Genomic DNA, 23,786 nt, shown 5'->3' with positions numbered 1-23,786 from the left:
CTGCACCTGGAGAGCCGGCTCACCCAATTGTGCAGGGTGAATAAATTTTGCCTATTCAACTAAGTCGCTGATGAACCCCATGATAAGCCTATGGAAGAGGCCGCCAGTGATGACGAGGATGACGCTGATGAGCATCCCTATGACTATTTAGTTGGTGAGGTGACCCAACTCCAATCTGAAGGTCAAGAAATCCATCAGGAGCAGAGGACGATTCATGAGGAGTAGAGGATGATTCATTAAGATCAAAGAACAATGATGGATATGATGCGTGCGCTTATGATTCATAACGGGCTTAATCCCGATGCTCCACCGCCTCCATTTTAGCTATCCGATTAAGTGTTTTCGTTCTTTGTTCTTATTTTCTTTTTAGTTCTTATTTTTCTTGCTTTTGATTTTTCCCCAGTGAGGACACTGTCCAATTCAAGTTTGGGGGCATAGCATCTACTCTAGTTGTATTAAAGTACTCTAGTAAAAAATAAATAATAATAATAATAATAATAATTCCTTTTCTTTGGCATATTGACTTTAATTCAAGTATTTGCGAATTGTTGGGGGGATTAAGACACTTAAGTACTTTTTAAAATTCTTTTCTGAGATCGTCTTGAATCCTGAATTTTTCATGTTTTATTTTATGTGGGTTCCATTATTTAGTATAATAGGAATTTTAGTAATTGTCAGTCCCTGATGGATTTCGCATGCACACTATAATTTTATCTATGGGTATTTGTATTGTTGGTTGAATTCTGATGACTATGGATGGATATGAATTGGTGAACTTTGAAGGTTATTACTATGGCAGAGATATTTAAAATAAAATAAAAAATAAAAAAACAGAAAAAATATTATATTTCATAAACCTTTCGTGCAGTAATCGGGGCTCATGTCTCATATGCATAGAGTGTTCGCATGAAGAAGTGGGGGTAAGGATAAGAGAAAAATATATATATATATATATAAGAGAAAAAATATATATATATATATATATATATATATATTTATGTAATGACCCGGATTTTCACGGATATTTTTTTTTCTGTTGTCTTTCCTTTCTGAGTTCAGTTCCTCTTTGCTTAGTGTCGTCTCGAGTGCTCTGGAGTGATTTCTGAGACTCTTTTATGTGGATTGACAACTTCCTTTGATGACCGAGTCATTTCCGCATTTTTCGTTTTTTGACACTATTCACTGTTCGTCATTTTCCCTATTTTGTCTTTTCCCCGTTTGACACTTTGTTGGCATAACCACACTTCTTGTGTTCGGAGTTGGTTTTTGACTTCATGTATCTCCATCTTGAGTGGTTTCCACGAAATACGTATCTTTACTTTTGCAAGAAAGTACTCTGGTTGCTCCCGGTGTCCATAGGGGCATGGATGCAAAGTTCTTTGAAATTATTTTCTTTTCCTGGGGTGTTTTTCATAAATATGTTTTGAAGATATTTTATTTCAGGGGTTTTAAGAAAATATTTTTGGAAAATATTTTCATTCTGGGCCATAAGTGTAGTTTTCACTTTTTGGATGGGCCATTGTGCAATTAATGAAACTTATTACAAAATGTCTTGTTTTGAGCCTGGATCCCTGTATGGGATTTATTTTCACATTTCATCAAGTTGTGTACTCTTGAAATTTCCTCCTGGTCGATATTTTCCAGTGTCAGGGTTTCTGGCACCAGTTTGCGCCAAACTTGTTTTGGGCATAACATTCTGCTCGGGACTCCGTTTTTGACGCCGTTTCTTCCGTTGTTCATATTTTATCATTTTGAATCTTTTTCATTCACAAAGTTTTGCCATTTGAGTGCATCTTCTCAAATTTTACATTTTGAGACCCGGCAGGGCCAGTTCAGGGCACTTTTTGAGATTTCTATAAAAAGGGGGTGAGATATTTAATTTTTCATCTTCTCCCCTCTTCATGTATGACCTGGACCTCCCATGGCAGCCCAAGGGGTGCTTCCTTCTTCTCTCTCCTCTTTTGGTTCACTTTTCCTTGATGGAAAGTCTTCGGCCCTAACGTTTGTTGTTCCCGTCGCCGTGCTCCACCTTTCCCCCTTATTAGAATTCAGTTTTGACCATTTCTTGAGTTTGGTTTTGAGGTCAAGTTATGATTTTGATGGGGCTTTCATGGGGGTTATGTTCACGGTGTTGTCCTTGACAAAACCAAGTAGTTTCGTCGGATTCGGAGCCGTTCCATTTTGATGGCTTTTGAGATTTTCATCTCAAATTGAGGTAGGAAATGTTTTAGGATTTATATGTGTTGTATTGAGTGTTTCTCATGATTATACAACTTATATGTATGCCTTGTATCAAATTTAGAAAGTTGGTAATTTTTATTTCTTTGTATAAGATTTAAAATTCATGATGATATATAACTTTGATTTGAATTGTGGCATGCTAGAAAATCATGTCTTAATATATTTGTTAACATATATTAAATTGGTATTGATTGAATAAAAATTGTATATTTTAATTAATATTTATCTTTTGTGAAAGATTAAAGTGCATGGCCGTACCTTGCATGAAATTAAGTTGTAGTATGCTTTTAAATTTGGTTTTGGCATGTTGTTTAGCATACTTTAATTTGAGAGCATTTGGACAAGTATGAAAATCTTGAGATTTTAATTAAAATGATTAATTAAAATCTAATTAAGGGTTCCGTTGGCCTGATTGAGTGTTTAGATTGATATTTGTGATAACTATAACTTATGTACTAGCATATGTTAATTTGGGGACCATTTAGAGTTGTTTTAGAATTGAGAGATTTAATTATCATGATATAATTAAATTCTACCTTGTTGCACCGTTGATTGAATCATGTAATTGACATTGATAATATGTTTAAGGCATGATTTTAGGCTTATAATGGAATTATGAGTTTATGTTCCAATATTGAATTATATTGTTATAGCGTGTAACGAATCGCACACTAAAGATTCGACATGTGATGTTATTATAGTGCGTAACGAATCGCGCTCTGAAGATTCGACATTGTCATCCTATAGTAGTTGTGGATTTAGAGCATGTGTTGTGTGGTTACAACCTACTTGTGCATGGAAGGTGACTTAGTGCATCATATAAATTATGTATAAGTTGTGAACTTATTTGATTATTTTGTAGTCTTGGGACATTGTTACTGTGATATGGCTAAAGTTCGGCTTTAGTGCGGGAGGTATGAGTTCTCCCCAATTGAGATAGTGCGCACTACGGTGGTCTTCCCAGCGGGTTAATGCCCGGAATAACCAATTTGTTCTTGGTTTAGTCAGAGACGTGATGTCCAAGTCTTCCACTATTTGTTTTTGCGTGCAATTCCAGGTTAACAATCATATTTATATTGTGACTTGTGGTTTTGGTTATTGGCGATTTTGATGTTGTTAAGTACATCTACGTTCATGATTTTAATGAATCATTTTAATGTTGTTAAGTACATTCATGTTTATGATTTTCAATAAATCATTGAGAACTTTTAAATGTTGTTAAGTACACTTTTGTTTTATGATTTTTAATGAATCATTATAAGCTTTTGATGTTGATAAGTACATCCATGCTATATTGTTCAAATGTAATTTAGGAATGATCCTATAGATTCATTTGGAACATAGACGTTAGGTGATATGATCAATTTTGTCGTTTCGTATTTTAGATTTCAAATTGATGACTTGAGAATCTATATTTTGTTACTTTGAATAGCATGCTCCTATGTTGTTTGAATTGCATGAATGATGTGATTTATGCTAAAAATGATCTTAGGTAGCTTAGGATGCTCCCTGAGTTTCACATTGACATAAACGTTAGGTGGAATGAACTATAATAATTAAATCATGAAAACTTGTAAAACGTAGGTCGATGCATGCTCATTTCCTACGAGTAGCTTTATGTTACTCACCCCTACGATACTGGGGCATATTTCAGGTACAGGATACAAGATTGGAGATTGCAATTGGTTGGGTGATTTGCTGAGTTGAGCTTTTTTAGAAGCATTCTTGTTCACATGCAAGTGTTACCATGTTCATGATTTGTCTATGAAATGTAATTTTTCTAACTTGGAGGTTTGACATGTCAAATGTTGTAAATGTACTGTAATGAGGCCATATGCCATTGTAGCACATCTATTTTATCATATTACATACACTTGCATGCTCACTTTAGCAAACAATACCTTCCTTGATGAAACAAAAACCTAAAGTTGCATGTTTTTTTGTTTGACCCTATTCTGTTACAGGGGCATTTCGGGTATTTCAAAATGAGTTTTTTTCATTTTTCCTAGAGAGTCACATAGAAAACTTGATTTTGAAGGGGGTTTATTTTTTGTGTTTTTCCAGAAAACATCATCTTTTCCCCCAAAAATCCATTTTTTTCCAGAAAATCCGTGCTGCCTGGTTTTGCTAATTTTTAGTACAAATGTAGTTGGTACTATTCATCGACTTTTTTTTAAAAATTGTCACGACCGATCCGAAACTTCCGGAGGTCTTGTGGTTGTATTTTAAGATTGCATTTTCAATTTAGGCAATTTAAAAACCTTCTGAAGGCCTATTTCCAAAACTTGGGCAGTAGCTCGGATTGGTTTTTTTCCTCTTGACCTGATTTTCTTGGGGGCATTCTGGACATTTTACAATGCATTTTTTTTGTTTCCCTTCACTAACAGGGTAGAAAAATTAATTTTAGGGGGAGTTTCTTCTTTGAGTTTTTCCAAAAAAGTCCGTTTAGATGCCCGTTTTTACTCTCAATTGTAGCAGTGGTGGGTTGTCCTCGTCGGGCCGCCACGACATCATTTTTGTTTTTGATCTTTCTCCTTCGTCCGGACTCTGAATGATGAAATTCTTGAGTCCATTATGATTAATTTTTTATTGTCTTTCTAGGGGTGTGCTTGATAGCATTTGAATCCACTTTTTACAAAATGACCATTTTGCCCTTAGGTTCTTTTTGTCCGTTTTTGAAACGACACTTCTGCATTTGTTTCCTTTGGGTTCCGTGAGCTCATTTAGGGTCACATTGGTGTCTTAGAGACGCATTGTATCTCTAGAGACCGTTGTTTCACCTTTCGCTTTCGCATTTCGGATCCATTATCGGGTCATCTTTTGGTCATCACTGACGCACCGGGTTTACAAAACTTAGGCCGTCACAAGTGGTATCAGAACTCCTAGGTTCGAAAACCTTAGGACGACGGGTTTTGGGTGCATATCATGCTTTTGTTGCCATACTCTATATATTTATATGCTTTATGATAACATGTTTTGGTTGATAACATGTTTACGTGCTTACGTGCTACATGTTGTATGTCGTTCGTTTAGCATTGTTTTATTCTAATGTAAAGAGCATGACATGTGACGTATGCTTGATTAGAATTATATAAGCATAATTGTGTTGCATATTTGGCATGACACGGGATTGGTCATTGAGGCACGAGTTGAGGTTGATGGTGATTGTAGTCACAATTTCGTGGTAGTATAAGTTGTTGTCGACCTTTTTAAGGTAGGTGGATGGTCACCTTTTGTTTAGGCTCTTGTGAGATGAGTTGTTTGGCGTTACCATAGTGCTGGATTTGTTGGTTTGGGGCCATTATGAGGTTATGGACCTCTTAGGATCCTGGATTGTTCAGGATGATTCCTCTGGAACTTGCATTTTTCGTGGGCAGGTACGTTATGGGTGGGTGCATGGCACTATCATGCTACCGTACTGGCATGTTACATGTACAGTTCAGATGGAATCAGTGTCAATTTTGTTTTGATAGGCGTTGTCCTTTTGATCGATGATGATGGTGTTTATTTTGGGGATCAGTCGTGGTGATTGATTTGGTTGTTGCTGGTATTGCTATAGTTGCCATTTCCTTTAGAGTTGCCCTTGCGTGATGACGTTTTTGGGATTAAGTCGATTGATTGAGGTTTCGGGTAAAGAGAGCATTGCACTGTTAGTGTCACTTGTAGTGTTACCCTTAGATTCAGAGATGGATTGTAAGAGTCTTACCATTGTGGTAAGGGCTCACGTTTGTTTTGAGATAGGTTGTTGTTATATTGGTTTTTGGAGTCAGTGTATGGCTAGGACTGGTCCTTCCTTTTTACCTAGGCACTCTAGGACACGATGTCTGTAGGGTTCATTGTTGCATCACTTTTGTTTTCTGCAGTTTCATTTACTACCATGTTAGTAGTATGATTTATGATGTTGTGATGCATGAGTAGATGGAGGTGTATCCACATTTGCCTTCTTGTTGTGTGGCATTAGCATGCCTTCCTTATATGCTTAAAGATGCCATACTGTTATTACGCTTTAATGACATGCTTTTGTGCGTACGTGGAGACGTGTTGCATGTACCTTTGATTTTTATCTATGTGAGTAGATTTCTTTCTGGTAGTTGCATTCCTTGTCACATACATGACTTCCAGGTTTGGGTTCCCTTTTGTTTCTCCTCAGTTGCACGTAGTGTGTATGTGGGTTTCCGTAAGAGTTTTGTTGTGAGATTCCTTGTAGAGGAGTTGTCACATTTGTTCCATCTTGAGCTGTCCACTTCCCTAAGGTGGGAAGGATGCTCCATTTTCGTGTTGTCATATCGACACTTGTAGGAGGATAGGGTTTCTTCTCTTTTCTTGGTTCGTGTTAAGGACTTTATAAGGAGTGAGTCTCTTCTTTTCGTTGCGTTATGCACAGTTCTTGGTTGGTTGGTCCGTGAGGATCACCATTGTTGTTTTGAGTCCTTGGTGAGGATTTGATGGATTTTAGTCGACTTACTTCCATATAGGGGGTGAAGTCTTTGACCTTGTTGTCTTTCATTTCAGAGATGGGGTTGTGGTGTTGTCCGTTTTAGGACTGGTGGTTCCCTTTCTTTCGTGTCTTCCTTGGGGAGTTTTTGCTATGGTTGTTGACGGAATTGTGGTGCTCGGAGTGAGTTGATTGGTGTGAGATCATTTTATGGGGACTTGTGTCCATATCATTGAGGATTTGTTTGATTATGAGGTGAGCTCGATGCTCTTTTGAGAATGTCTTTTAGAGACTTGTTTCCGTTTTGGAGGTCAAGATATGGTTAACTTTTAGGAGGAGTTTTGGAGGATCGCTGTTGATATGGCTTGTTATGGAGTTTCTCGTCCTAGTTATTACTAGGCATGGTTTTGAGGAATCGTAGTTCCAGTGGTGGTTTATGGATCGATAGAAATTGAGGAATTTTGATTTAGCTTGGTGTTGCCAAGCATGTTTTTGAGAGATTCATCTTGTGACCTTAGTTGTTGGCATTTTGATGTGTGTGCCACTTGGTGGATTTGTATTTTGAGGATTTAGTTATCCGTGATAGGGATGTGGATCTGATGTTTGATCATGGTGATTGGTCTTGTAGTTGATCTATTTCAGGGAGAAATGTGAAAGACTTTTGATGAAATGTCTTATTGTGAGGTTCGTTTTGATTTCTGTACACGTTGATTTGCTTGTCAAATTTTGGATTCCTGATTAATGTTGTTAATAGGGGTATTTTGAGACATTGGAGATGTTGGTTTTGTTGTATTGAGGATTTAAGGCCTTAAGCATAGCGGTACCTATGGCATTGTATTCAGAGTTTTGGGACTGGCTAGGATGGTCTGGCCAGACATCTTTGGACCATATCTCAACTCTCACAAAATGTTAGTCTCTGTAGTGCTTTGGGTAATGATCATTTTTGACATTGATGTCATTTGTATCAAGAGGTTTCTTGGGTAAACCTAATGGGGGGCAGGTTATGAATTATTGCCTTATACTACCATGCTACCGTACAGAGTTGTGTGTTGTGGGCGAGTACTAGTTGTCGTCGATGCTACCTTACTGACGAGTAAGTGTGGGCGGGCACTAGGCACTGTCATTGCTACTACACATTTAAGTACGTCGTGGGCGGGTTCTGGTCGCTATTCGTACTGCCGCATCGTCTTATTCGATACCCTGATATGATATGTGGTTATCTTGGAGATCTTTTGGTGGTTGTTTTTGGATCGGTATGATGGTTCATCTAGGGGGATGTTTACGGTTGTTGTCTTCCGTTCCTTTGTCTCACCTTGGGTTCTGTGTGTGAATTCCGACTTGTTGGGTGGCCATTTAATCACTTTCCTTTTGAGAGGTTGTCATGTCATTAGCACGTGCGTGCGAATGATATTGGTCTGTGCGTTGTCTTTCAGCTTTGGGATTGCTTTTATATCGCGTTGTGTGGGATACTCGGAGATGTACTCCGTAGTTATCCTAGTTTCGCCTTTTTGTTTTGGTTGGGGCTAGATTTCGGGGACGAAATCCCTTTAAGGTGGGAAGGTTGTAATGACCCTGATTTTCACGGATATTTTTTTTCCGTTGTTTTTCCTATCTGATTTCAGTTCCTCTTTGCTTAGTGTCGTCTCGAGTGCTCTAGATTGATTTCCGAGACTCTTTTATATGGATTGACAACTTCCTTTGAGGACCAAGTCGTTTCTGCATTTTTCTTTTTTCGACACTATTCACTTTTCGTCATTTTCCCTATTTCATCATTTTCCCTATTTTGTCTTTTCCCCGTTTGACACTTTGTTGGCGTAACCACACTTCTTGTGTTCGGAGTTGGTTTTTAACTTCATGTATCTCCATCTTGAGTGGTTTCCATAAAATACGTATCTTTACTTTTGCAAGAAAGTACTCTGGTTGCTCCTAGTGTCCATAGGGGCATGGATACAAAGTTCTTTGAAATTATTTTCTTTTCCTGGGGTTTTTCCGTAAATATCTTTTGAAGATATTTTATTTCAGGGGTTTTTAAGAAAATATTTTTGGAAGATATTTTCATTCTGGGCCATAAGTGCAGTTTTCATTTTTTGGATTGGCCATTGTGCAATTAATGAAAGTTATTGCAAAATGTATTTTTTTGAGCCTGGATCCTCGTACTGGATTCATTTTCACATTTCATTAAGTTGTGTACTCTTGGAATTTCCTCCTGGTCGATGTTTTCCAATTTCAGGGTTTCTAGCCCCGGCTTGCGCTAAACTTATTTTGGGCATAACTTTCTGATCGGAACTTAGTTTTAGACGCCGTTTCTTCTGTTGTTCATATTCTATCATTTTGAATCTCTTTTGTTCACAAAGTTTTGTAATTTGAGCGCGTCTGCTTAAATTTTACTTTTTCGGACCCGGCGGGGCCGATTCGGGGCACTTTTTGAGATTTCTATAAAAGGGGGGTGAGATATTTCATTTTTCATCTTCTCCCCTCTTCATGCATGACCTGGAGCTCCCATGGCAGCCCAAGGGGTGCTTCCATCTTCTCTCTCCTCTTTTGGTTCACTTTTCCTTGATGGAAAGTCTTCGGCCTTAACGTTTGTTGTTCCCCTTGCCGTGCTCTACCTTTCCCCCTTATTAGAATTCAGTTTTGACCATTTCTTGAGTTTGGTTTTGAGGTCAAGTTATGATTTTGATGGGGCTTTCATGGGGGTTATGTTCACGGCGTTGTCCCCGACAAAACCTAGTAGTTTCGTCGGATTCGGAGCTGTTCCATTTTGATGGCTTTTGAGATTTTCATCTCAAATTGAGGTAGGAAATGTTTTAGGATTTATATGTGTTGTATTGAGTGTTTCTCATGATTATACAACTTATATGTATGCCTTGTATCAAATTTAGAAAGTTAGTAATTTTTATTTCTTTGTATAAGATTTAAAATTCATGATGATATATAACTTTGATTTGAATTGCGGCTTGCTAAAAAATCATTTTTTAATATGTTTGTTAACATATATTAAATTGGTATTGATTGAATAAAAATTGCATATTTTAATTAATATTTATCTTTTGTGAAAGATTAAAGTGCATGGCCGTACCTTGCATGAAATTAAGCTGTAGTATGCTTCTAAATTAGGTTTTGGCATGTTGTTTAACATATTTTAATTTGAGAGCATTTGGACAAGTATGAAAATCTAGAGATTTTAATTAAAATGTTTAATTAAAATCTAATTAAGGGTTCTGTTGGCCTAATTGAGTGTTTAGCTTGATATTTGTGATAACTATGACTTATGTACTAGCATATGTTAATTTGGGAACCATTTAGAGTTGTTTTAGAATTGAGAGATTTAATTATCATGATGTAATTAAATAATACCTTGTTGCACCGTTGATTGAATCATGTAATTGATATTGATAATATGTTGAAGGCATGATTTTAGGCTTATAATGGAATTATGAGTTTATGTTCCAATATTGAATTATATTGTTATAGCGTGTAACAAATCGCACACTGAAGATTCGACATGTGATGTTATTATAGTACGTAACGAATCGCGCTCTGAAGATTCGACATTGTCATCCTATAGTAGTTGTGGATTTAAAGCATGTGTTGTGTGGTTACAACCTACTTCTGCATCGAATGTGACTTAGTGCATTATATAAATTACGTATAAGTTGTGAACTTATTTAATTATTTTGGAGTCTTGGGACATTGTTACTATGAGATGGCTAAAGTTCGGCTTCAGTGTGGGAGGTATGAGTTCTCCCCAATTGAGATAGTGCGTACTAGGGTGGTCTTCCCAGCGGGTTAATGCCCGGAATAACCAATTTGTTCTTGGTTTAGTCCGAGACGTGATGTCCAACTCTTCCACTATTTGCTTTCGCGTGCAATTCCAGGTTAACAATCATGTTTACATTGTGACTTATGGTTTTGGTTATTGGCGATTTTGATGTTGTTAAGTACATCTATGTTTATGATTTTAATGAATCATTTTAATGTTGTTAAGTACATTCATGTTTATGATTTTCAATAAATCATTGTGAGCTTTTAAATTTTGTTAAGTACACTCTTATTTTATGATTTTTAATGAATCATTATAAGCTTTTGATGTTGATAAGTACATCCATGCTATATTGTTCAAATGTAATTTAGGAATGATCCTATAGATTCATTTGGAATATAGACGTTAGGTGATATGACCACTTTTGTCATTTTCGTATTTAAGATTTCAAATTGATGACTTGAGAATCTATATTTTGTTGCTTTAAATAGCATACTCCTATGTTGTTTGAATTGCATAAATGATGTGATTTATGCTAGAAATGATCTTAGGTAGCTTAGGATGCTCCCTGAGTCTCACATTGACATAGACGCTAGGTGGAATGAACTACAATAATTAAATCATGCAAACTTGTAAAACGTAGGTCGATGCATGCTCATTTCCTACGAGTAGCTTTATGTTACTCACCCCTACAATACTGGGGCATATTTCAGGTATAGGATACAAGATTGGAGATTGCAATTGTTTGGGTGATTTGCTGAGTTGAGCTTCTTTAGAAGCATTCTTGTTCACATGCAAGTGTTACCATGTTCATGATTTGTCTATGAAATGTAATTTTTCTAACTTGGAGGTTTGACATGTCAAATGTTGTAAATGTATTGTAATGAGGCCATAGGCCATTGTAGCTCATCTATTTTATCATATTACATACACTTGCATGCTCACTTTGGCAAACAATACATTCCTTGATGAAACAAAAACCTAAAGTTGCATATTTTTTTGTTTGACCCTATTCTGTTACAGGGGCATTTCGGGTATCTTAAAATGAGTTTTTTTCATTTTTCCACCTGAGTCACGTAGAAAACTTGATTTTGAGGGGGGTTTCTTTTTTGTGTTTTTCTAGAAAACATCATCTTGGCCCCAAAAATCCATTTTTTTCCAAAAAATCCGTGCTGCCAGGTTTTGCAAATTTTTAGTACAAATGTAATTAGTACTATTCATCGACTTTTTTTTGAAAATTGTCACGACCGATCCAAAACTTCTGGAGGTCTTGTGGGTGTATTTTAGGATTGTATTTTCAATTTAGGCAATTTAAAAACCTCCCGAAGCCCTATTTCCAAAACTTGGGCAGTAGCTCGGATTGGTTTTTTTCCTCTTGACCTGATTTTCTTGGGGGCATTCCGGGCATTTTACAATGCATTTTTTTTGTTTCCGTTTGTAATCAGGGTAGAAAAATTGATTTTAGGGGGGGTTTCTTATTTGAGTTTTTCCAAAAAAGTCCGTTTAGATGCCCGTTTTTACTCTCAGTTGCAGCAGTGGCGGGTTGTCCTCGTTGGGCTACCACGACATCATTTTTGTTTTTGATCTTTCTCCTTCGTCCGGACTCTGAATGATAATTCTTGAGTCCATTTTGATTAATATTTTATTTTCTTTCCTGCGGTGTGCTCGATAGCATTTGAATCCACTTTTTGCAAAATGACCATTTTGCCCCTAGGTTCTTTTTGTCCGTTTTTGAAACGACACTTCTGCATTTGTTTCCTTTGGGTTCCGTGACCTCATTTAGGGTAACATTGGTGTCTTAGAGACGCATTGTATCTCTAGAGACCATTGTTTCACCTTTCGCTTCCGCATTTCGGATCCATTATCGGGTCATCTTTTGGTCATCACTGACACACCGGGTTTACAAAACTTTGGCCGTCACAATATATTTTGCCATAGAAAATAACTTGAGAAGGGATTTGAGGATTAAAGTTATAGAAGTTGGGTTCAATTGAAAAGATATTACTACATAGGTGATTTGCTAGTTCACAAATTTCACAACATTGGGGATTGATTTTGCTATTTTTCTTGTTATATAAGTGTGTGGGAAACATTGGGGTAAAGTATGAAAATAGGGACTAAGGAGTATAGTCAGATGACAATTTTTAAAGTACTTTTGTGTAATCTTCCCCTTGATTATTGTGATGATATGAGAATAAGTTGATTGCTAAAGGATTGAATTATGTTGTATATTTGTGGGTATCTGTGATGACCCTGGATTTTTCAACCCAGTATGTGTCTTGTGATGACCCGAGCCGGATCCAAAAATGCCGAAGTAAAACAAAAACAAGGTCTATAGAGACATCAATTATCCCTAAGACACCAGAGTGACCTTCCATGAAGTCATGGAACTCAAGAAAATAACCGGAAGTGAAAGCTAGAATGAAGAGGGTAAAATGGTACCCTGTGGCACCAATGACAACCAAGGAAACAAGATCTAGTTCAAACTAGATCACATATACCATTAAATGGCCTAAACAAGATTAACAAAGTCAAGTGGGAATAAACAAAACGATAAAAGACTAAAAAGCAACAACCAGACAAAACCTACAAAGCAGCTCCATTTCGGTCAGCCGAAATGAAGCTTAGGTCTGCCGAAGTGAGCTAGGAACAGAAAGGGAATGAGCCTTCATTTCAGTCGACCGAAATGACAAACCGGTCGACCGATTTGTGGCTCGAAGTGAAATTGCCTACTGGAATTAAAAAAATACTGTTCAAGTCAATTTGAACAATGAACCGGTCGACCGAAATGAGCCACCGGTCAACCGAAACATGTCAAAAATGTGAAAATCAGGCCTATTATGCACCAAGACTGAAAAGAGTTCCTAAGTCTCATTTGAATCCCCCATGGCATGACCAATTTACATTATATGCTACCGTGTGATGATGTGAACATATATGCAAGTGTAAAATGGTGCTTTAAACATGTTACAATGGCGCATGGCCTTATTATAATTCATTTACAAAATTTGACATGCCAACCTCCAAAGTTAATAAAAATACATTTCTAAACAAAATCTAGTGCCAAATGAGTACAAGTACAATTATGAACATGCTTGACCCTTGGCCTCATATTATACATGTCAAATGCATTGCAAAAAGTGTACTTAGGCACACATTACCTATTTGGAATCAAGGAAACAAGTTTTGATATGTAAAGCTACAAAATAACATTTCATGCTAACATTTGCATGAAATGTAAACTTAAAAGCAACAAGTCATCCAAGGAATGATGTGCACCTCCAACCAAGGTATCCGTACCTGAAAATAACCCGGTAACTTCGGGGTGAGTAAACAAGTTTACTCGTAGGGAATGAGCATGCATCGACCTAGCATTTTACAATAAGATCACCTTATGGTGAAACATGTTAAAAGGGCTCATGTCACCTAACGTCTATGTCAAAATAAGACTCAGGGATCATTCTAAGCTACTCATGCAATTGAAATGAACTACGGCATACAAGTATACATGTTCAAGTATACTAAACCGTATTAAAACATGATATAAGACACATGAGCATACATGTTCAAGTACCTTAAATCATGTTAAACAAGATAAGCAATATCTAACATACATACACAAGTATTCGATATAGGTAGAGTACTCATAGATCAAGTATACAAGCACAAGTATACTAAGCTAAAAAAAATACACATAAGACAAGTATACACGGCACAAGTATACTAAATAAAATTTAAACTCACAGAGCAAGTATACAAGTTTAAGTATGCTAGATAGGATTCAAATACCCAAGTAAGCATCAATTCTTAAGCTATAAGTAATCCATGACTAACAACTTGAAATTAAATGCGAAATCAAATAGTGGAAAGACTAGGACATGCAGTCGCTAGTCCAAGCAAGTATTTTCGGGTAATCACGACCCACAAGATACCACCTAGTGCGTACTTATGACTTAGAGGACACTTGTCCATGTACTAGAGCCAAATCCTAGCCATCACATAAACTATGTCCTCACAAGCTTTCCAAAATCAATAAGTTCAAAACTTATACAAAATCAAATGTAAGTTACCATATTCCATGCACAAATAAGGTTGCATCCACACAAACCATGTTCTAGAATTCAAGTCTAAATAGCATATAACATGTCATGTCCTCAATATATAATTTATATACAAAGCAAGAATATTTTATAACAATTGAACCAAATTACCATCCTAAGCCACAAGTACTAAATAAGTTACAATTTAATAACTAGCCTTCAAGGTAAACAATTATAATATTCTAACAAGCTATATACCTACACAAGATATATTTAAACAAGTCGTGCAAGATAATGATATCCTATATCATGCTAAGTCCAATTCCTTGATTTAAACATAGAAACAATTTCAAAGACATAGTTAAATCTATGAAACAAGTAGATAGAATTTAATTAACTAAAATAATTAAATTCTCTAGATTTCAAATCAATCCCAAATAATCTCAAATTAATATATGTTAAGGGACATAGCACGGTCTTCACATATATTATACCCAAAATCAATTTAAGTGACTACAACACTTAAAATAAAATTAATTAAGCTAATTAATTAATTTTCTCTAGATTTTTAAACAACTCCAAATATCCTCAATTTAACATATGTTAAACAACTCACCAAGTCCTACTTTAATATTATAATACAAGTTGATTTTATGCTTGTTTCAACTATGTGAATTAATCTTTCACAAAAGATAAATATTAAATAAAATTTGCAATTCTTATTCAAATACTCCTAATTTAATATATGTTGATAAACATGTCAAGGCCTAATTTACTAGCATGCCACAATTTAATTCCAAGTTATACACAACCATATGAATTAAATCTTAAATACAAAAATTAATTAAATTAAATTCTAAAAGTTGAACAAAGTCACACAAGTTGTATATGCTTATATAACAATCAATACAATATAAATATAAATCTAAGACATCCCCTACCTCAATTTGAGATGAAAATCTCAAATCTCCACCGAAAGAAAAGTGCTCCGAATTCGACGATACTTCGGGGTTTTCTCGGGGACAACACGATGAACAAGAATCCCAAGGAAGCCCCATCAGAATCATAACTTGACTTCAATCCTGAACTCAAAATTTGGCCAAAAACGTGTTCTAATAAGGGAGAAAGGTAGAGCACGACAAGGCCTACGATAAATGTTAAGGCCGAAAAATTTCTACCAAGGAAATCAAGTGGAGGAGAAGAAGAAAAGGTGGCAGCCCAAGGAGCTCCCATGGCTGCCGGCCAAAGAGGGTTCTATTTATAGGAAAACCCAAAAAGTGCTCCGAAAGGGCTCCGTCGGGTCCGGAAAAGTGGAATTTGAGTAAATGCGCTCAAACAGCAAAACTCCGTGAACAAAAAAGAACCGAGATGAGAAAATATGAACAATGGAAGAAACGGTGTAAAAAATTGAGTCCCGAGCAGGAAGATATGCCCCAAACAAGTTCGGCGGCAATTGGGGCCAGAAACCCTGAAACTAGGGGAAAATGACCAGAAGGCAATTCTAAGAGTACACGACTCAACAAAAATTTAAAATGAATCCCGTACAAGGATTCAGGCTCAAAATGAGGCATTTTTGCAATAACTTTCATTAATTGCACAATGACCCCTCTAAAAAGTGAAAACTGCACTAATGACCCAGAATGAAAATATCTTCCAAAAATATTTTCTTAAAAACTCCTGAAATAAAATATCTTTAAAAGATATTTACGAAAAACACTCCAAGAAAAGAAAATGTTTCTGAAAAATTATGCATCCATACCCCTATGAACACCGGGAGCAACCAGAATACTTTCCTACAAAAGTAAAGATACGTATTTCGTGAAAACCACTTAGAATGAAGATATATGAAGTCAAAAACCAACTCCAAACACAAAAAGTGAGGTTATGCCAACAAAGTGACAAACGGGGAAAAGACAAAATAGGAAAAAAGACGAAAAGTGAATAGTGTCGAAAAACAAAAAATGTGGAAAGGACGCAGTCCTTTAAGGAAGTTGTCAATCCAAATGAAAGAGTCTCATTAACCCTTTTCGAGCACTCGAGACGACACTAAGTGACGAGAAACTAAACTTAGAAAAGAATTTTCAACGAAAAAAAAATTCATCCGTAAAATTCTGAGGAAAAATGAAAGGAATGAAATGACCAGGTCATTATAATATCATCTCTGGAAACCCTCATAAGACTTCACTCGTCCACTAGGGTTAACCTAGGGGTTTAAAAGACTTGTTCCATACGCTAAATGCAATCGTGATTCCCACGAAAGTGGAAGTTATGTTTTTCTTTAGTTTTATTGCTATGAGACTAGCAATATGTAAGATTGGGAGTGTGTTAGGCCCTGAGTGTTACACATTTTAGCCCCTTTATTTGCATGTTTTATTCTCTTAATAATAGTTTATTTGTGATTTTACATTATTTTATTATTTTTATTTATTTCAAGACTTTAATTGTAAAATCAGTTAAGATCAGTGATTATGAGCTTTAACAGATGACATTCTGTAGGACCGAGCAATGCTGAAGATCCAAGTCTAATTATACTTAGAAAATAATCCAAAAGAAGCCACAAGTTTATAAGAATGGAAAGAAGAAGAAAAGGAAAAATCCTTCTCCAAAAAGGACATTTTCGCCAAAGTTGGTAACTTGAACACGTTTTGGTAATCTGGCTGTATCTCTCTCGTCAAGTGTCAAAATGGCTAAACTCTTATGCTAGTTGAAAGGAAATTCGAAGAGCTACAATTTTATATTTCACGAGGATTCCCTAAAACAGCTGTTTACCTTGTCAAAATTGGCCTAGAAGTCTGTACGAATTTTGGAGTCCTTATATGACAGAATTTCAATGTATGTCTCCTATATGAAAAAGGGAACTTTAGGGCTGATCTTTTATTATTTAAAGGGAGTCCTCTACAACATTGAAGAAGGATATTGAGGATACAGAGGAGCTTGAGGTTGAGATCAGAGAGGAGCATTCAGAAGAAGGAAGGGATCAATCTATGGCGGTGAAGATGTCTTCCTCAACCATGAAGAATTCCACTCCAATCATGCTTGGCTAAACGCTTTGCTAGGGTTGTGATGTAGCCCTAACTTAGTACACTGGTTTGATTGTATTTAATTATTAGAGAACAATTTTTATCATGCACGATTGTGTAATCTATAGGGTTTTTAATTAAATTTTCAATAAGAATTTGTTTTATAGTTTTAATTTAATTACAAATATTTTTCTATCTTATCTTAGATATTTAAATCTTATGATTGAACACAACTCATTCACTTCTTGTAGTTGTGAATAAGATACACAATGGTATTTCTTTGAATATAATGTTAGAGATTTGATGGATTATGCCTAGAAAAGATAAACCATGCTACACCCTAGAGTAAAGTAGATAGGTAGATGGTTTATACATCAAAGATAGTCCATACTTAGCTTTAAATTATTTTATTTTCTAGCTGAATTAATATGTGCTTGTAGCCATGATTAATTCCCTATGCACAACTGACAATTTCCATGGATAATTATTAACCTCGCACACAACTCTATAATATTTTCTGCTATTGTCCAAGTACTTGAATAAAAAATGATTATGAAGACCAAACAAAATGAGTGCATCTTTGAAATCATTTGGGCTGTCAAAAAGTAGATCCTCGCAAAGAATGTCATCAATGTGTCAGAAAGAATCCCGATGCGCATTTCTTGGAGGAGATGAAGACGTTAACGTAACACTTTGCGGAAGACCAATTAGCGATGCATTATAGCTAATGGCTTCAACAAATTGTCTACAAGTGGATAAAAAGGTATATTAAAAATCGTATAACCTGTGCAGCACATACATCAATATATATGTGTCTTACCTCTCACTATGATCAATAGGAATTGTGCATGATGTAATTACGGGCATTACATCTTCCACATATACATTTAGCATGGGACCACTCACTATAAGCATCACTCTAAATCCAGATTCTCCCGTCATCCTCAAAAGTTCATTCTTGTTAGGTTCGGTGGTATAATATATGACGTTACCACTCAGGTTTGAAGATGAACGTTCTTGTAACTCATTTATAAATGATTCATATGTTGTTGTTGTTGTTATCATAAAAGGGTCTGTGACACCTCCGATGCATGTAATTTCCCCATTCTCATTTTTTGTCAATTTTTCCATCAAATCGACAATAGCATATAATTTGCCTCTCATGCATTTCTCCAACTACTTCGAAAATTGACTCATTAGGGAAAAAAAAATAATAATAATAAAAATAAAAAATAAAAACTAAATATAAAGTTCAAAAAAATAATGAAATATAAAACAAATAAAGATCATAATTAAATAATGTAATTTAGAGACCTTAGCATGCAAATATTTAGCAACACAAAAGAAAAAAAAAAATTTACTTAGAGTACGTGTCTTACTATCATATTGCCACTTACCTTCCACTATGAAAGTTTTCAAAATCAATTAGGTTAATCCATCACATAAAAGAGTAACTTAAATTTACCAATTTGCATTTCTACTATTTACATGTTGAAAATATTCACTCTGAAATCTGCTAACTTACACAGGCACTTGGGAGTACTCATATATTCCTAATTCATTAATTCAATACACATTCTTCAAAATTAATCTAAATAAGCACGTTAGTGATAGGTAAAACACACTTATAGGAAGCATATATAAGGCATCACTTAACCCAACGGAACAGATAAAAGGAAAAAAAAAAACATATGGGTAATTATATAGCTACAGAAACATTGAGAAGTGAGAGAAATTTCACCATGCTTATTACCCAAAAAACATAAATAAATAAATAAATCTAGGACATTCAAAGTTTAAACACACAATCAATTATTAATTAAGCGCCCAAATTGAACTAACCCACAAATAAATATAATTGGAGAAAAAAATACATTAATATAAACAAAACTCTTCAATTCCACAAATCTAAATCTTTTAACATTTTCAAAGTGAAAGCATAATTGAATTGTAAGAAAAAGTTTCTTCAGATGAGTCTCAAAATGGTTATTTAAACTTGGGCCTTAATTGGTCTTATTTTGAGCCTTAGCCGTTTCATTTCTTTTTTTGCTTCTATTAGTTTCCAAGTGAGCATCTAAAACTGGTTGGGGTTAGTTGGGCTTGTCCATCTTTTTTACTTATACAATTGCTTAACCAGGATTTTTAATTAGTTATTTAGTTTCTTCTAAATCATTGATTGTTTTAAATTTATCCTGTGTAATTTTAACTAACTAAAGTCACTAAATTTCAGTTGGTAAAATTCAACTTAATTCACCGTATATATTTCAAAATTGAATGTAAATTCTACAAGGAGAATAAACATCCCTAACAATCATCCCATTGAATCTTTCCCCTAACTTTATAGAAAATAGGGAGAATGGCATTTTAGGTAACACAAACTTTAAACAGTAAAAATTCATATGCCATGTCATCTTTTAGGTCAAACACATTTTTTTTTTTAAATAAGCCCCCCTAAGCCCATTTATATGTAAAAATCCCAAAATATAATCTCCCAAGTTCTTTTATGAAAAATTCTTTACAAGTGAAATTGAATGTATGTGGATAGAAGAAAACCAATAGATATTGTAGAGATGACACCATATGAACCCCACATGAAGATCATATCTATTTGTCACCTACTACTTGAATTGTTCAGTCGACCTAAACTTTAGGCTTCTATAACATTGCTCTTCTCAATAATCAAAAATATCTTATGTCAAGACTTTTTCAAAATTGTTTTTATCTTCTTTCTTGTAGGTTAAAGTTTTTTTTTTAAAATTATTTCTTTTATCGTAATTGTTCTAAAGTTCTTTTCCTTGGATGTTGATGGTCGTAGGGTTTACCCAATAAGGGAAGGAGGAAGGATCCTGGAGTTCATATACAGCAGCAAACAGTTCAAAATGAAGGGAGTTTTAATAGCTAGAACAGCCACAACCCACTATTTTGCAAGGGAAGAGTTCAAGATCAAACAGGAAAAAACTAAGCCATTCACTTACAGCCCCGAGGAGGTCATTTCAAGTGGTGACTACAAACAATCCACATACTGTCACCTCCTATTTCGCCTCTTCTTCTCTGATCAAATAGAGTTCATAACGTCGACATTCGCTTATAGCACAATCTAGCCATTTCGATCATTCGAAGAGTTATGGAAAGACATATGCAATGACATTAGAGAATGCACTCTTACTCCAAAAATCACCTTGCCAAAGATGAGAAAAGCTGTTTTCGATATCATCACACCAAACCCATTTTTGGCTTCGAGGATCCAAGATTGTTGTGAGGAGTTGAAGGATCTAGACTGGTTTGGTCTAATTCCTAAACTATGGCCAAATGTGAAGTATGTGTCCTCTATAATGACTGGATCAATGCAACCATACTTGAAAAAACTAAGGCATTATGCCTTGAATTTGCCGTTGGTGAGCGCGGACTAGGGATCCATAGAGAATTTGATTGGGGTGAATGTGGATCCTTTTTCTCCACTAAAGAATGTTGCTTTTGTAGTTGTACCCATATTTTCTTACTTCGAGTTCATACCACTACAAGAGTACTGCCTTAATTCAGCCACAAATGACTACTTAAAAGATGAACCATTACCACTGTCTCAAGTCAAGGTTGGACAGGAGTATGAGATTGTCCTAACTACTTTTACAGGTATGTTAAATTAAATGAATTACTTAAACTAAATTCCTATTTTAATATATATATATATATATATATATATATATATATATATATATATATATATATGCACACTACCATATTTAATTCTATTTAATTTGTATACAATTCATACCCTTAATTTGATCAATTACATATGCAGACCAGTTCTATAACCTCACTTTGCACGTACACTTTTCAAGTTACATTACATGTACGGACAATATTAAAAGTACATCATTTTTGTCATCGACTGATGTGTCAATTATAGAAATAAACACTTTGAAATTCTATAAGAATTCAGGATATTAAGGACAGATTAAAAACAACTAAAAAAAAAAAAAAAAACTAATAGCATTATTTTTGAGTAATATTTAGCCATGTGATTGTTTGAATTTTCAATTATTCTGATGGCAACAATAATTCCCCTTATAAAGAAAAAGAAAAAGGGGCATGACATGTTTGCAATTAATGTACTTCTACTAGTTTTTCCTACAACAAGCCAACGTGAAGTTTGGAATACGTCGTGGATTGTTAATGATTTCAAGGATAGAAGGTCTTGGGAAAAATCTAATTCGAGTTCACGATTGATGATGGTCTTGTACAATTAAAGAAAGTAAGTTAGAAACTTATGAAATATGGACCATCACTGTCATTATAGTTTATTGTTAATTATATGTGGACTTATAATAATGTTCAATTAATTGTGTGGTCACTAGTCACTGTTTGATTTTTGTGCCGTTATTTTCTTTTGATTGTATATGTCATTTGATGTTGATTTCTTTAACTAACTAATCACTCTGTCATATCCTACATTATGATCAGCGCTTTATAGGTATAGATTAGGAGATGTGGTGGAGGTGGCTGATTTTTACAAAGGAACTCGAAAACTAAACTTTATATGCAGAAGGAAGCTAATTTTAACTGTAAACATAAGCAAAAACATAGAAAAGACCTGCAGTTTGTGGTGGAGAGGGTATCACAAATACTGAGTAAGACAAGAGGCGAGCTAGTCGATTTCACGAGCCATGCTGACATTGACAAGCAACCTGGTCACTACATAATTTACTGGGAGATCAAAGAGGAAGTGGGAGAGAGGGTTCTGAGCGAATGCTTTAGGGAAATAGATGCATCTTTTGTCAATCATGGATACATTGTGTTGAGGATAACCAACTCAGTTGGGGCTCTAGAGCTTTGCATTCTGGAGAGAGGGACTTTTAAGAAGATTTTGGAGTACTACATAAGAAATAGGGCAGTGATAAGCCAGTTCAAGACCCCAAGGTGCACCAGCAACCAAGTCCTGTTGAGAATTCTAACTTTGGGAATATGTTATTACTTAAGGAATGCCCCAAGTAAGATGAATGGATTTTGCCTTTGTGGTTTAATGGAAAAACCAGCTTAACTTTCCAAAAAAAAAAAAAAATGGTCATTGAAAAAAACTAGTGAAAATTTTGCATGATATAATTTTAAAATTTGTTTTCATAGCTTATACATACAGTACTTCCTTTTCAAAATTTGTTTCATTGTTTTATGCAATAAAACGTAGTTTTTGTCTTCCAATGCATGAAACAACTCAGGTATGCTCGTGTCAATAACCAAACAACTAGGACACACACCAATAAAAGAGATGAATAAAAAGGAACCAATTTAAATTTTAAAGTAAAATTTATTTTTCCTAACCAATAAAATGTATTCCAGGTACAAATCTCATAACAAAATAGCCATAAACACAATAAGCTATAATTAACATGAATAGTCGTCTTAAGACATATACACCGACTTATTAACTATTAATAGAAAATCGAACAAAGAAAATGAGAAACTTTGGGAATATGTTTAATTGTTTTGTTCCCCCCCCCCCCCCCCCCCCCCCTCCCCTCCCAAAACGTAGTGTGTTTAATTGTGGCATTCATATTAAGTCATCAATTTAATATGTACGTTCTATAATATATTTATATATATGCATGGGTGTAGAATATATTAGATAAAAAAAATAAGGATGATACATCTTAATGTTGATATTTATACAAAAAGCAGTGTTACTCTTCATGAGACAACTTGTTTCAAATAATGAAAACCACAAAACTAAGTGATCATCAGCCATTCAGTTCAATAATTTCAATGATGTGAACAAATTAATGATACCATCATACTTATCACAAAAGTGGTATGAACCAAAGCTTGGCAATGGAGGATAAGCCCATCAAATATTAATAAGCCAAATAAGATCAAGATCTTCATAATTAACCACATTTTTTCCGTGTGTTTGTGTGTGTGTTATCTATAATGTCTAAAATCTTGATTCAATGGAGCTATAGTTTGAAGTAATTTTGAATTATCTTTATGATATAAATTTGATACCAATTGACACATGTAAATTACCTTAAATTGTAAACTCTGAAACTACAATCAATTGAGCAAATTACTAAAACTAAAAGGTGCTTAAAATACAAGAAATAGAATCAATTGTTCTCTTCATGGATTTTAAACAAGAACTGCATGAAAACAAAATAAAATGAAACTTACAATAGGAACCAGTAGGTAATACATAAAGTCTACATAAGTGGGTTATTAGTTGACGCATCATCCAACAGGAGTTCAAAGTGCCAAGAACAGGGGAAGATGGTGATGAAAGGTACAGGTGAATGTGC

The 23,786-nt window shown here is 35.0% G+C and overlaps 1 pseudogene; it reads left to right on the top strand.

Moving 5' to 3' along the window:
- Positions 1-90: 90 nt before the first annotated feature.
- On the top strand, positions 91-22,687 carry LOC132305390 (indole-3-acetic acid-amido synthetase GH3.10-like; annotated as a pseudogene).
- The last annotated feature ends 1,099 nt before the right edge of the window (positions 22,688-23,786 follow it).

Source organism: Cornus florida, unplaced genomic scaffold, assembly GCF_030987335.1.
Source record: "Cornus florida cultivar Cherokee Brave unplaced genomic scaffold, ASM3098733v1 CherokeeBrave_3.0.0_Hap2_Chr04, whole genome shotgun sequence".
Taxonomy (NCBI): domain Eukaryota; kingdom Viridiplantae; phylum Streptophyta; class Magnoliopsida; order Cornales; family Cornaceae; genus Cornus; species Cornus florida.
This window is presented reverse-complemented; position numbering and strand designations above follow the sequence as displayed.